The following is a 16,504-nucleotide window of genomic DNA, read 5'->3' on the forward strand; positions in this document are numbered from 1 at the left end:
ACGCTTGGCCTGTACTGTATACTGTACATGAAGTGTCATTATGTACAGTGGAATTTGAGGACCATCCATCCATCATCTTCCGCTTATCCGAGGTCGGGTCGCGGGGGCAGCAGCCTAAGCAGGGAAGCCCAGACTTCCCTCTCTCCAGCCACTTCGTCTAGCTCTTCCCGGGGGATCCCGAGGCGTTCCCAGGCCAGCCGGGAGACATAGTCTTACCAACGTGTCCTGGGTCTTCCCCGTGGCCTCCTACCGGCTGGACGTGCCCTAAACACCTCCCTAGGGAGGCGTTCGGGTGGCATCCTGACCGGATGCCCGAACCACCTCATCTGGCTCCTCTCGATGTGGAGGAGCAGCGGCTTTACTTTGAGTTCCTCCCGGATGGCAGAGCTTCTCACCCTATCTCTAAGGGAGAGCCCCGCCACACGGCGGAGGAAACTCATTTCGGCCGCTTGTACCCGTGATCTTATCCTTTCGGTCATGACCCAAAGCTCATGACCATAGGTGAGGATGGGAACGTAGATCGACCGGTAAATTGAGAGCTTTGCCTTCCGGCTCAGCTCCTTCTTCACCACAACGGATCGATACAACGTCCGCATTACTGAAGACGCCGCACCGATCCGTCTGTCGATCTCACGATCCACTCTTCCCTCACTCGTGAACAAGACTCCTAGGTACTTGAACTCCTCCACTTGGGGCAGGGTCTCCTCCCCAACCCGGAGATGGCACTCCACCCTTTTCCGGGCGAGAACCATGGACTCGGACTTGGAGGTGCTGATTCTCATTCCGGTCGCTTCACACTCGGCTGCGAACCGATCCAGTGAGAGCTGAAGATCCCGGCCAGATGAAGCCATCAGGACTACATCATCTGCAAAAAGCAGAGACCTAATCCCATGGCCACCAAACCGGATCCCCTCAACGCCTTGACTGCGCCTAGAAATTCTGTCCATAAAAGTTATGAACAGAATCGGTGACAAAGGACAGCCTTGGCGGAGTCCAACTTACTGCCAGCAATGCGGACCAAGCTCTGGCCCTGATCATACAGGGAGCGGACTGCCACAATAAGACAGTCCGGTACCCCATACTCTCTGAGCACTCCCCACAGGACTTCCCGAGGGACACGGTCGAATGCCTTCTCCAAGTCCACAAAGCACATGTAGACTGGTTCGGGCAAACTCCCATGCACCCTCAAGAACCCTGCCGAGAGTATAGAGCTGGTCCACAGTTCCACGACCAGGACGAAAACCACACTGTTCCTCCTGAATCCGAGGTCCGACTATCCGGCGAAGCCTCCTCTCCAGTACACCTGAATAAACCTTTTTGAGGACCTTACCTATGTTAATTTTACTGTAAGTATACTTTTTAAATCAGTTATTTTTGTAGCAATATGGTTGTTTAAGTTGAGGATATTGGGGATTTCTGATCATTTATGATGGCACCAAAGGGACTTGTGTTTAGCTTCTTGTTATTGTTGTTTCGGCTTGTTAATAAAGAAACAGTTGAGTCGTCGCCTTCTTGTTATGTTTGTTTGATATACAGTAATGCTTCCCGGGCGTGGCCACCGCTGCTGCCCACTGCTCCCCTCACCTCCCAGGGGGCGATCAAGGGTGATGGGTCAAATGCCGAGAATAATTTCGCCACACCTAGTGTGTGTGTGACAATCATTGGTACTTTAACTTACTATATATTACATTATATTGTGTTCAAAGTGTACAAACATTCACTAAAATATGGACTTTTATTATTTATATTCACATTGTTTCATATGGAGTAATCTGCTAGATGACACACTTTTAGATTGACGAACCAATTAATGTTTTTAGTTGTGGTGGTAGTTACTACACTGCAGTATACTGAGGGTTGTTTCTACTTTTGATATAAAATATACCAAAATATTACCAACACCCTACACCTGTGATACAGTGTTATTTTACATACATTAATGCAGAGTACAGGGCAATAATGCACACATTGTTTCCTTATTAAAACCTCTATAAAATGCTGCATTCTAAACTTTGTAAAAGCAGGATTTCACTCATTAGATTGTACAGGTATACAGTACCTACAGTGAAGTTGGCACGTTGTGTAATTGGTAAATAAAAACCGAACTCAATGATTTGCAAATCATTTTCAACTTATATTTAATTGAATGGACCGCAAAGACAAGATATTTAATGTTGGGACTGAGAACCTTCTTTTTTTTTTGCAAATAATAATTAACTTGGAATTTAATGGCAGCAACACGTGTCAAAGTAGATGGGAAAGGGCATGTTCACCACTGTGTTACATCACCTTTTCTTGTACAACAATCAGTATACGTTTAGGAAACTAATTGTTGAAGCTTTGAAAGTGGAATTCTTTCCCATTCTTGCTTGATGTACAGCTTAAGTTGTTCGACAGTACGGGGTCTCCGTTGTGGTATTTTAGGCTTTATAATGCGCTACACATTTTCAATGGGAGACAGGTCTTGACTACAGGCAGTCCAGTCTAGTACTCGCACTCTTTCACTATGAAGCCACGCTGTTATAACACGTGGCTTGTCATTGTCTTGCTGAAATAAGCAGGGGCGTCCATGAAAAAGACGTTGCTCCTAAACCTGTATATGTCATGTTCTGGATTATGTTTTGTTAGTTTTTGGACTCCATTAGTTCCTGTTTGTGCCTCTTCGTTTGTTTTAGTTTCAATGACGACTCATTAGTTCCTCCTGTTTGGATCACGCACCTGCTCTAATCAATCAATCAATCAATCAATGTTTACTTATATAGCCCTAAATCACTAGTGTCTCAAAGGGCTGCACAAACCACTACGACATCCTCGGGCAAGGAAAACTCACACCCAGTGGGACATCGGTGACAATAATGACCCAGTGGGACGTCGGTGACAATGATGACTATGAGAACATGATACTGTGATACTGATGATACTGATGACTATGAGAACATATGAGAACATTATTCAAGATTGTCTTTTTCAGTTAGTCTGCCTGGCGACATTGCCCTGTTTCGACAGTTCTTGCTAGTTTTCTCGCCATAGTTCATGCCGCTCGTTTTCCTGCCAAGTAAGTTTTGTTTATTCATGCCACAGTTTAGTGAGTTTTGTTTCTTGTCCATAGTTCTGTCTAAGTTGTGTTTTCGCCTCGTACGCCTTTTCGTTTGTTCCTTTTTTGATAGCCAAGATTAAATAATGTTCCTACCTTCTAGCATTGTCCGGAAAAGTCAGTTTGCATCCTGGGAGAACAGTCCTCGCAGTGAGCTGCGAAAACCCCCTCTTCATGTCAGTATGGACCTTTCAGCATTATTTTGTAGAATATTATACGTAATTGAAGAAAAATATACAAATTGCATTATATCAATAATGTAAATAATGTATGATTCATCTTTAGTTTTTCCTACTTTTTTACTTGTGTTACTGTGAGACATGCGGGGCATGGCAATTCCGGATTTGTTCCTCCGTGGATGCGTCAGGCAAGAACACAGCGAATAGTAAGAAATAAGTATTTATTAAAACTAATAAAACAGACAAGGAACAGAAATACTGGCACAAGGGCACAGAAAGGCAAAACAAAAGCTACTAGCATGAGAGCTAGGAAAAAGAAGCGTAGCGTGAAAGCTAGCGAGTAATACCAATGACTAGCAGTCATCACTTGTTGCGTATAAGCAAATTAGGAACCGAAATAACAAAAAGGGGCAGGCTTAAATAAGGCAGGTGATTAGAAAAACAGGTGTGCGTCGAAAGCAAAGGGTAGGTGACACTAATAAACAACCATGGTAACAGAGCAAACAGGAAATAAGGAAGTCAGACCACAGAGTGTGAAAAAAGGAACAAAGCTACAATTTGTGATGATCCGACCATCGGATCGTAACAGTTACTCTATGTAAAAAAAAAAATGTGAATGTCCAATTCAAAATACAACCCTTTATGTTTCGTGTCACGGTAGTGTTAAAACCTAAACCCAGGATGCAGAGACGGCAGGCAACATGCTGGTAAAATGTATTTAACAACTTTTTTCTTATAAAATTGGAAAAAAATGCTTATATTTTTCTGTTTCTGTGACACTGCAATATTTTCTCGTAAAATTATTACTTTTTTTGGGGAAAATTATTACTTTTTTACTGCGAAACGCTGACATTTGTCATACGATAAACGGTGCAGCAGTGAAGTGCACCAGAAAGGAAAAAAAAAAAAAAAAACAGGAAGCAAAGGGAAAGTTATTCAACAGGGATGTACAAAGCACAATGATCCAGACCCGTCCAGAGGACAGCACTGGCATACGAAGCATCCGGATTGGCAACCGGGAACAGGTGTGTTCTTATTGGCAGTAAGGGTCGGGTGAGGGAGCCAGCACTCAAGAGAGGAGAAACAGTGGCAAACAGGAAATGGAAACGAAAATAAAAGCGCCAGAAAATAATATTAAGATTATGACAACCTTCTAAGTAATACAAAATTCCTTCCGTTGTGCATTGCAGACATGACAAACCAATTATTTAACCAAAAAAAAAACAATAAAAGGACAATGTTTTATTCACATATACTGTAAAACTGTCCGAGTACAACTGATGGCATGTGAGCACCAGATTGATTAAAACATCTAACAAGCAATTAGCCAAAAATGTCCTGGAATTGAACTGAGATGACATTTTCATTTGTATTAATGTTTGACTTGCCTTATATGCTAAGTTAAAGCGGCTAAAAGGATGACGATCTAGAACAGATACATTTCAGTTCCGATATCAATCAATGTTTACTTATATAGCCCGAAATCACCATTGTCTCGAAGGGCTGCACAAGCCACAACGACATCCTCGCCTCAGATCCCACATTAGGGTGAGGAAAAACTCAACCCAATGAGAAACCTTGGAGAGGACCGCGGATGTGGAGACCCCACCCCTGGGCGACAGGTGTAATGGACGTTGAGTGGATCTAGCATAATATTGTGAGAGTCCAGTACATAGTGGATCTAACATAATAGTGAGAGTCCAGTCCATAGTGGATCTAACATGGTAGTGTGAGAGTCCAGTCCATCGTGGATCTAACATAATAGTGTGAGAGTCCAGTCCATAGTAGATGTAACATGATAATGTGACAGTCCAGTCCATAGTGAATCTAACATAATAATGCGAGAGTCCAGTCCATAGTGGATATAACATAATAGTGAGAGTCCAGTCCATAGTGGTTCTAACATAATAGTGAGAGAGTCCAGTCCATAGTGGATCTAACATAATAGTGAGAGTCCAGTCCATAGTGGATCTAACATAATAGTGAGAGTCCAGTCCATAGTGAATCTAACATAATAGTGAGAGTCTAGTCCATAGTGGATCCAACATAATAGTGAGAGTCCAGTCCATAGTGAATCTAACATAATAGTGAGAGTCTAGTCCATAGTGGATCCAACATAATAGTGAGAGTTTAATCCATAGTGGATCTAACATAATAGTGAGAGTCTAGTCCATAGTGGATCTAACATAATAGTGAGAGTCCAGTCCATAGTGAATCTAACATAATAGTGAGAGTCTAGTCCATAGTGGATCCAACATAATAGTGAGAGTCCAGTCCATAGTGCATCCAACATAATAGTGTGAGAGTTTAATCCATAGTGGATCTAACATAATAGTGAGAGTCTAGTCCATAGTGGATCTAACATAATAGTGAGAGTCCAGTCCATAGTGGTTCTGACATAATAGTGTGAGAGTCCAGTCCATAGTGGATCTAACATAATAGTGACAAGCCAGTCCATAGTGGATCTAACATAATAGTGTGAGAGTCCAGTCCATAGTGGATCTAACATAATAGTGTGAGAGTCCAGTCCATAGTGGTTCTAACATAATAGTGTGAGAGTCCAGTCCATAGTGGATCTAGCAAAATAGTGTGAGAGTCCAGTCCATAGTGGATCTAACATAATAGTGTGAGAGTCCAGTCCATAGTGGTTCTAACATAATAGTGTGAGAGTCCAGTCCATAGTGGTTCTAACATAATAGTGTGAGAGTCCAGTCCATTGTGGATTTAACATAATAGTGAGAGTCCAGTTCATAGTGGATCCAACATAATAGTGTGAGTCCAGTCCATAGTGGATCTAACATAATAGTGAAAGAGTCCAGTCCATAGTGGATCTTACATAATAGTGGGAGTCCATTTCATAGTGGATCCAACATAATAGTGACAATCCTGTCCATAGTGGATCCAACATAATAGTGTGAGTCCAGTCCATAGTGGGGCCAGCAGGAGACCATCCCGAGCGGAGACGGGTCAGCAGCGCAGAGATGTCCCCAACAGAAACACAGACGAGCGGTCCACCACGGGTCGAAAAAAGGCCGAATTGCAAAAAAAAAAGACTGTTGCTCAAGAACATTATTTACGTGTGTCTGTGGATGTTCTATAATTGGTAGCTGAGAGTCTGCTATTAGTGTGTGTTTAAAAAGACAAACACTAGAAGTAGCTTACTAGAGCTCAGTCCGCGGGCATCACATCAGGTGACGAAGGGCGATTAGAGCTCACACCTCCTGGCACCACTTTGCTACTTCACAATAATCCAACATGCAAACATGCGCCCCCGTGCTAACAATAGGGCGGGCGGGGGGCCGAGGGGGGAGTCGCATTCCACAGCTCAATTATAGGTTGTATTATTTGCAAGATTGCATCACGACACAATCACACACTTTGACCACGTGGTCATTTATGAACAGGTGTATTGTGCAACGCAGAGGTTGCCTACAGCCACTAGGCGCTAGCTACTGTAGATAAATGGATATAATTATAGAGGGATGGATAGCTAGAGAAATAAACATGGCTTTTGAAATGCATAAATATGTAATACAAACTTGTGAGGACTCCAACTTACGCGTACCGCATTTTCCGGACCATAGGGCGCACTGCCGATGAATGGTCTATTTTCAATCTTTTTTCATACAAAAGGTGCATCGGATTATAGGGCGCATTAAAGGAGTCATAGTATGATCCATCTTCTTCCGCTTATCTGAGGTCGGGTCGCGGGGCCAGCAGCCTAAGCAGGGAAGCCCAAACTTTCCTCTCCCCAGCCACTTTGTCCAGCTCCTCCTGGGAGAGTCTGAGGCGTTCCCAGGCCAGCCGGGAGACATAGTCTTCCCAACGTGTCCTGGGTCTTCCCTGTGGCCTTCCACCAGTCGGACGTGCCCGGAATCACCTCCCTAGGGAGGCGTTCGGGTGGCATCCTGACCAAATGCCCGAACCACCTCATCTGGCTCCTCTCGATGTGGAGGAGCAGCGGCTTTACTTTGAGCCCACTCGGCGGAGGAAACTCATTTCGGCCGCTTGTACCCGTGATCTTATCCTTTCGGTCATGACCCAAAGCTCATGACCATAGGTGAGGATGGGAACGTAAATCGGCCGGTAAATTGAGAGCTTTGCCTTCCGGCTCAGCTCCTTCTTCACCACAACGGATCGATACAGCGTCCGGATTACTGAAGACGCCGCACCGATTCGCCTGTCGACCTCACAATCCACTCTCACTCGTGAACAAGTCTCCGAGGTACTTGAACTCCTCCACTTGGGGCAGGGTCTCCTCCCCAAACTGGAGATGGCACGCCACCCTTTTCCGGGTGAGAACCATTTGACTCGGACTTGGAGGTGCTGATTCCCATCAGGGTCGCTTCACACTCGGCTGCGAACCGATTTTTCTAAATGTAAAAGACTTCCTTGTGGTCTACATAACATGTAATGGTGGTTCTTTGGTCAAAATGTTGCATAGATGATGTTTTACACATCATCTTCAAGCCGCTTTCTGACAGTCGCTTCAGGATGCACCATTTTGTGGCCGGCCTTATTTACGTGGCTCACCTTCGACACCGTCTTCACCCCGTCATCTTTGTTGTAGCGGTGTAGCGTGCAAGGATGAGAGTGGAAGAAGTGTCAAAAGATGGCGCTAACTTTGTTAATGACATTCAGACTTCAGTTCAATCAATAATGGAGCAGCATTTTCTCATCCGGAAACAACAACGCCAAAAATGTGTCCGGTGAAAAACCGTCCGACCAGAACTCTCTAAAAACTAAACTTCCTTGGGTGAATAATGTAAACTCACGACACCGGTATGTTTTAGTGCTTTCATGTCAAGTTTATTGACAGATATAAGTAAGAACTTCACACTAGTTTATATTAGAAATGTCAACGGCGGAAGATGAATGTCCCATAACAAGAAGATGGAGAAAAAGAAGAAGCTTATCGACGACACGGACTACAAAGGCAGACAAGCAAAATTTTTCCGGACTTATGCAGATACCAAATACAGACCAGTAGGTACCAGAAGGTAAGAAAAGTTGCTTTTGCAGAATCTTGCGAAACAAAACTCCAGATATGTCTTACCTCATACACACACCATAATAATACTCCTATGTTGAAGCACAGTACAATCCATCAGGCAGCCACATATTCCCACATAGATGTTTAAAGGCCTACTGAAATGAGATGTTCTTATTTAAACGGGGATAGCAGGTCCATTCTATGTGTCATACTTGATCATTTCGCGATATTACCATATTTTTGCTGAAAGAATTTAGTAGAGAACATCCACGATAAAATTCGCAACTTTTGGTCGCTAATAAAAAAGCCTTGCCTGTACCGGAAGTAGCAGACGATGTGCGCGTGACGTCACGGGTTGTAGGGCTCCTCACATCTGAACATTGTTTACAATTATGGCCACCAGCAGCGAGAGCGATTCGGACCGAGAAAGCGACGATTTCCCCATTAATTTGAGCGAGGATGAAAGATTCGTGGATGAGGAAAGTAAGACTGAGGGACTAGAAGAAAAAAACAAAAAACAAAACAAAAAAAAACTAGACAGCAGAGCGATTCAGATGTTATTAGACACATTTACTAGGATAATTCTGGAAAATCCCTTATCTGCTTATTGTGTTACTAGTGTTTTAGTGAGATTATATGGTCGTACCTGTACAACCTGAAAGTCGGAGGGGTGTGGCCACGGGTTTGGTGACCGCCGGTGTCTCCGAGGGGAAGCCACGTTTCTCGACGAGGCGAAGGCGTTTGGGCTGAGATTTTTTTTTCTTTTCCTTCCTCCACGGTGGAAGCATCCGACGGTCGGGGGCGGCCGGTGGGAGGAGGCGAGAGAGTCCGCAGCTGCCTCTTTGACAGATACAGGAGGAACGACGCAAGCTCTCCGCTCATGTCTACGGTAAGAGCTAACTTATTACCACCATTTTCTCACCGAAACCTGCCGGTTGACATGTGGTAGGGAACCATGTTCGCTTGACCGCTCTGTTCCATAGTAAAGCTTCACCGTCATCTTTCGGGAACGTAAACAATGAAACACCGGCATTGTTTGTGTTGCTAAAGGTGGCCGCAATACACCGCTTCCCACCTACAGCTTTCTTCTTTCACGTCTCCGTTTGTCATTGATCAATTGCAAAAGATTCAGCAACACAGATGTCCAGAATACTGTGGAATTATGCGATGAAAAGAGATGACTTATAGCTGTGAACGGTGCTGGAATAAAATGGCCTCTACAATGCGTGACGTCTTATCGCAACGTTTTAGCATGATACTTAGGCGCGAAATTTAAAATTACAATTTAGTAAACTAAAAAGGCCATATTGGCATGTGTTGCAATGTTAATATTTCATCATTGATATATAAACTATCAGACTGCGTGGTCAGTAGTAGTGGGTTTCAGTAGGCCTTTAATAATACTTAAAAAAAAGTCTATACTTTAAGCAGGATTAGAGAAAGGATCACCTGTTTGTCTATTAGGCAAATTGCCTCGGCTTCAGAATGGGAAAGGAGTAAAAAAAAAAAAAAAAGCCAGCTGGGTTGTTTACTCAATCCAAATGGGCGGTAGGAGAGTAAACAGAGAGGAATTCTTGGCGGCGTTAAAGCGGAGGCAAATGGGTCAACACCTGCCCCATGCTTCCACTAGCCGCCGCTTTTGGCCGCTCAAGCTGTCGCCTCCGATTTGCGCACATTTGTGGAAAAATGTTTGGGCCCGTGGAGCGGTGGGAACGGGTCAGTGCACCTCACACGCCCATCCGCGCTCCAGCACACACCCAGCATGGAGCCTCCCAGCGCCAGGAGCGGAAGGGAGGGGACTAGCTGGGGGTCTCGCTGCCTCCTTTGGGAGGTTCGGAAGTGGGGTAGACTTCCAGTGAATAGTCCCTTGAAGGTCTAACTCCCCTTTCTTCTATCCGCTTCTTCACAGTCAAACCACAATCTAAAAGCTTTAACTTCTTCCCATTCTAAAATGATTTCCTCCTTTGAATTTACATCCTCTGATGCTGGTGGTCGTTATCATGAATAACATTTTTGTTATGTTGATGTTATGTAGGACTCTATTTTCTTATTCACTTATTGTTTTTAACTTTCTCACACACTCCTACAGTTGACAACAGTAACTAACTTTAAAGGGGTTACTGCACTTATTTTTATTTTGCCTATCGTTCACAATCATCATGAGAGACAAGAAGACCCGTTTCCATATGAGTTGGGAAATTGTGTTAGATGTAAATATAAACGGAATACAATGATTTGCAAATCATTTTCAACCCATATTCAATTGAATGCACGACAAACACAACATGTTTGATGTTCAAACTCATATAATCTTTTTTTTTTTTTCAAATAACAATTAACTTAGAATTTCATGGCTGCAACAGGTGCCAAAGTAGTTGGGAAAGGGCATGTTCACCACTGTGTTACATCACCTTTTCTTTTAACAACACTCAATAAACGTTTGGGAACTGAGGAAACTAATTGTTGAAGCTTTGAAATTAGAATTCTTTCCCATTCTTGTTTTATGTAGAGCTTCTGTCGTTCAACAGTCCGCTGTCATATTTTACACTTCATAATGCGCCACACATTTTCAATGGGAGACAGGTCTGGACTGCAGGCGGGCAAGGAAAGTACCCGCACTCTTTTTTATAAAGCCACACTGTTGTAACACTTGCTGAATGTGGCTTGGTATTGTCTTGCTGAAATAAGCAGGGGCATCCATAAAAAAGACGGCGCTGAGATGGCAGTATATTTTGTTCCAAAACCTGTATGTACCTTTCAGCATTAATGGTGCCTTCACAGATGTGTAAGTTACCCATGCCTTGGGCAGTAATGCACCCCCATACCTTCACAGATGCTGGCTTTTGAACATTGCATCGAAAACAGTCTGAAACGTTCGCTTCCCCTTTGGTCCAGATGACAATGTCAAATATTTCCAAAAACAATTGGAAATGTGGACTTGTCAGACCACAGAACACTTTTCCACTTTGCATCAGTCCATCTTAGATGATCTCGGGCCCATAGAAGCCGGCGGCGTTTCTGGGTGTTGTTGATAAATGGCTTTCGCTTTGCATAGTAGAGCTTTAATTTGCACTTACAGATGTAGCGACGAACTGTATTTAATGACAGTGGTTTTCTGAAGTGTTCCTGAGCCCATGTGGTGATATCGTTTAGAGATTGATGTCGGTTTTTGATACAGTGCCGTCTGAGGGATCAAAAGTCACGGTCATTCAATGTTGGTTATTTGCAAAAAAAAAATCTTTATCAGTTTAAACATCTAATATGTTGTCTTTGTAGCATATTCAACTGAAAATGATTTGCAAATAATTGTATTCTGTTCATATTTACATCTAACACAATTTCCCAACTCATATGGAAACGGGGTTTGTAATATAAAAGGTATTTGAGCATCAAAGTGGTTATAATCCTGCACGTCGCCAGCCGACAGGACCACTAACTAAGCCCGTGGAGACAGTGGTCGCTGCAGGTGACAGGACTACGACTCACAATGACCTCTAATGCTTCTCCATTTCTTAGACAAACATTTTCTTATGAAACGGAGACAAGGCACTAATACTTACACTTTTACGGCAAAGGCGCCGTGACGATCAGCCTGGTTTTTCATTTCAGCGCTCGGGCCCGAGCGACAAGACCTTTCATCGCCTGGCACTGTGAGAAAGTCACGCTAACCTGCAGAGACAAACGAGGCCAGATGATGATGATGGTGATGGCGATGTTACAGCTAGCTCGCGGCTACGGAATGCGTGTCAACAAGCCTCTGTGAAATCTGCGGGATTTTCAGCGCCTCAGAATTAAAAGTGATGTCATACAGAGAAGCTGATTACCGTGGCAACGCAGCTGTCTCCCCCCCAGAACGGTCCAATGGGGGTGAAGGAGTGAAGAAAGCATGTCCTGCACACTGTACTGCGCATGCTGGTTTACTGTAGAGATGGCCGATAATATCAGTCGATAAATGCTTTAAAATGTAATATCGGAAATTATCGGTATCGGTTTCAAAAAGCAAAATTAATGACTTTTTAAAATGCCGCTGTACGGTAAAACGCGGACATATAGAGCAGTACAGTGCAGTTGCGTCTCCCAGAAGCCCCTCCCCTTTCCCACACACAACACAGGAGTTGACGGCTGCAGCATGAGAGGTTTACTGGCGACTAGATATGCGCGGATAGGCAATTATATCATCCGCAACCGCATCACCGAAAAGGTCATCCACCCGCACCAACATTTTATCGGAACCGTTCCCGCCCACTGAAATATCAATCAATCAATCAATCAATGTTTATTTATATAGCCCCAAATCACAAATGTCTCAAAGGACTGCACAAATCATTACGACTACAACATCCTTGGAAGAACCCACAAAAGGGCAAGGAAAACTCACACCCAGTGGGCAGAGAGAATTCACATCCAGTGGGACGCCAGTGACAATGCTGACTATGAGAAACCTTGGAGAGGACCTTAGATGTGGGCAACCCCCCTCTCTAGGGGACCGAAAGAAATGGATGTCGAGCGGGTCTAACATGATACTGTGACAGTTCAATCCATAGTGGCTCCAACACAGCCGCGAGAGTTCAGTTCAAGCGGATCCAAGACAGCAGCGAGAGTCCCGTCCACAGGAAACCATCTCAAGCGGATCAGCAGCGTAGAGATGTCCCCAACCGATACAGGCGAGCGGTTCATCCTGGGTCCCGACGAGCGGTCCATCCTGGGTCTCGACTCTGGACAGCCAGTACTTCATCCATGGTCATCGGACCGGACCCCCTCCACAAGGGAGGGGGGGACATAGGAGAAAGAAAAGAAGCGGCAGATCAACTGGTCTAAAAAGGAGGTCTATTTAAAGGCTAGAGTATACAGATGAGTTTTAAGGTGAGACTTAAATGCTTCTACAGAGGTAGCATCTCGAACTGTTACCGGGAGGGCATTCCAGAGTACTGGAGCCCGAACGGAAAATGCTCTATAGCCCGCAGACTTTTTTTGGGCTCTAGGAATCACTAATAAGCCGGAGTCTTTTGAACGCAGATTTCTTGCCGGGACATATGGTACAATACAATCGGCAAGATAGGATGGAGCTAGACCGTGTAGTATTTTATACGTAAGTAATAAAACCTTAAAGTCACATCTTAAGTGCACAGGAAGCCAGTGCAGGTGAGCCAGTACAGGCGTAATATGATCAAACTTTCTTGTTCTTGTCAAAAGTCTAGCAGCCGCATTTTGTACCAACTGTAATCTTTTAATGCTAGACATGGGGAGACCCGAAAATAATACGTTACAGTAATCGAGGCGAGACGTAACAAACGCATGGATAATGATCTCGGCGTCTTTAGTGGACAAAATGGAGCGAATTTTAGCGATATTACGGCCGCCTTTACCACTCACAGAGCTATTTAAACCCGAATCCCAGAGTAATGAAGACAATTGGAGCCGCTAACGTCCTCGCGACTATCCAATAGCGTTCATCCTGACGACAAGAATAACGGCGTGCTGGGAAGCCATTGCCTTTGACACCTTCAACAACATGTACGAACCGATTTTTAGTCCGGCAACTTCCGCAATCACACGTACAAGATTGAAAGGCATACTGGGTGATACAGACTACACCGATGGTTGTGATATAAACAACTTTAACGAGCAACCCAAGTATCGGAACATGTTGGTTTTTTCCATAAATCGGTGTCCGGTAAGACTGTCGAGATTTGGTCGCTGCCAAAAAAGTACCGGATTGAGTACCCGTCAATAATAGAATAAAATTGAACATAATGGAATAGAATATAAAGTACTTTATTGATCCCTGGGGGAAATTCGGCACCACAGTTTGCTCAAAATAAAACACCTAGGTATGTTTTACATGTGAATAATATAGAGTTTATTATACAGCATTATTCACATGTGAATAATATAAATACAGTCTATTATACAGCATTATTCACATGTGAATAATATAAATACAGTCAATTGCACAGCATTATTCACATGTGAATAATACAAAAACAATATATTATACAACATAGTTAGCATGTGAATAATATAGAGTCTATTACACAGCATTACTCACAAGTGAATAATATGAATACAATCTATTATACGGCATTATTCACATGTGAAAAATATAAATACATTATACAGAATTATTCACATGTGAACAATATAAATACAGTCTATTAGACCGCATTATTCACATGTGAATAATACAAAGACAGTCTATTATACAGCATTATTCACATGTGAATAATATAAATACAGTCTATTGTACAGCATTATTCACATGTGAATAATATAAATACAGTCTATTATACAGCATTATTCACATGTGAATAATATAAATACAGTCTATTGTACAGCATTATTCACATGTGAATAATATAAATACAGTCTATTAGACAGCATTATTCACATGTGAATAATACAAAGACAGTCTATTATACAGCATTATTCACATGTGAATAATATAAATACAGTCTATTAGACAGCATTATTCACATGTGAATAATACAAAGACAGTCTATTATACAGCATTATTCACATGTGAATAATATAAATACAGTCTATTGTACAGCATTATTCACATGTGAATAATATAGTATATTATACATCATTATTCACATGTGAATAATACAAAAACAGTCTATTATACAGCATAGTTAGCATGTGAATAATATAGTTTATTACACAGCATTACTCACATGTGAATAATATGAATGCAATCTATTATACAGCATTATTCACATGTGAAAAATATAAATACACTATACAGAATTATTCACATGTGAACAATATAAATACAGTCTATTATACAGCATAATTCACATGTGAATAATATAAATGCAGTCTATTGTACAGCATTATTCACATGTGAATAATATAAATACAGTCTATTAGACAGCATTATTCACATGTGAATAATACAAAGACAGTCTATTATACAGCATTATTCACATGTGAATAATATAAATACAGTCTATTGTACAGCATTATTCACATGTGAATAATATAAATACAGTCTATTAGACAGCATTATTCACATGTGAATAATATAAATACAGTCTATTATACAGCATTATTCACATGTGAATAATATAAATACAGTCTATTGCACAGCATTATTCACATGTGAATAATATAGTATATTATACAGCATTATTCACATGTGAATAATACAAAAACAGTCTATTATACAACATAGTTAGCATGTGAATAATATAGAGTCTATTACACAGCATTACTCACATGTGAATAATATGAATACAATCTATTATACAGCATTATTCACATGTGAAAAATATAAATACATTATACAGAATTATTCACATGTGAACAATATAAATACAGTCTATTAGACAGCATTATTCACATGTGAATAATATAAATACAGTCTATTGTACAGCATTATTCACAGGTGAATAATATAGTATATTATACAGCATTATTCATATGTGAATAATACAAAAACAGTCTATTATACAGCATAGTTAGCATGTGAATAATATAGAGTCTATTACACAGCATTACTCACATGTGAATCATATGAATACAATCTATTATACAGCATTATTCACATGTGAAAAATATAAATACATTATACAGAATTATTCACATGTGAACAATATAAATACAGTATATTATACAACATTACTCACATGTGAATAATATAAATACAGTCTATTATACAGCGTTATTCGCATTTGAATAATATAAATACAGTCTATTATACAGCATAATTCACATGTGAATAATATAAATAAGGTCTATTATACAGCATAATTCACATGTGAATAACATAAATAGTCTATTATACAGCATTATTCACATGTGAATAACATAAATACAGTCTATTATACAGCATTATTCACATGTGAATAATATAAATGCAGTCTATTATACGGCATTATTCACATGTGAATAATACAAATACAGCATTATTCACAAGTGAATATAAATGCAGTCTATTATACAGCATTATTCACATGTGAATAATACAAATACAGCATTATTCACAAGTGAATAATACAAATACAGCCGATTATACAGTACACGTAAGTACAGTCGAAAAGGAACATATGCATTATACAGTCTAATGGCGGTCCAATAATTCCATTACACCCCAAACATACATCATTTTATGCCTTTTACGTCTTTTGCGGTTAACTTGTCTTTTATACTTGTGTTGCAATGTCTCATTATGCTGTATATATTCATCATAAAGAATAGCGATCCTGTTAAAATGTCACTTTGAGCATGTAACAA

General features: G+C 41.5%; 1 protein-coding gene across 7 annotated transcripts in view; it reads right to left on the reverse strand.

Annotated features, from left to right (window-relative positions):
• The window catches only part of bmpr1bb (bone morphogenetic protein receptor, type IBb), a 167,727-nt gene that overhangs the window by 74,643 nt on the left and 76,580 nt on the right, over nt 1-16,504 (reverse strand). For 2 of the 7 annotated variants that reach the window (XM_061875707.1, XM_061875706.1), the window contains exon 3: nt 11,827-11,935. The exons of the other annotated variants lie outside the window; for them this stretch is intronic. The gene's annotated coding sequence lies outside the window, so the exon portion shown is untranslated. The remainder of the gene's footprint in view (nt 1-11,826; nt 11,936-16,504) is intronic. 7 annotated transcript variants of the gene reach the window in all.

Source organism: Nerophis ophidion, linkage group LG17, assembly GCF_033978795.1.
Source record: "Nerophis ophidion isolate RoL-2023_Sa linkage group LG17, RoL_Noph_v1.0, whole genome shotgun sequence".
Taxonomy (NCBI): domain Eukaryota; kingdom Metazoa; phylum Chordata; class Actinopteri; order Syngnathiformes; family Syngnathidae; genus Nerophis; species Nerophis ophidion.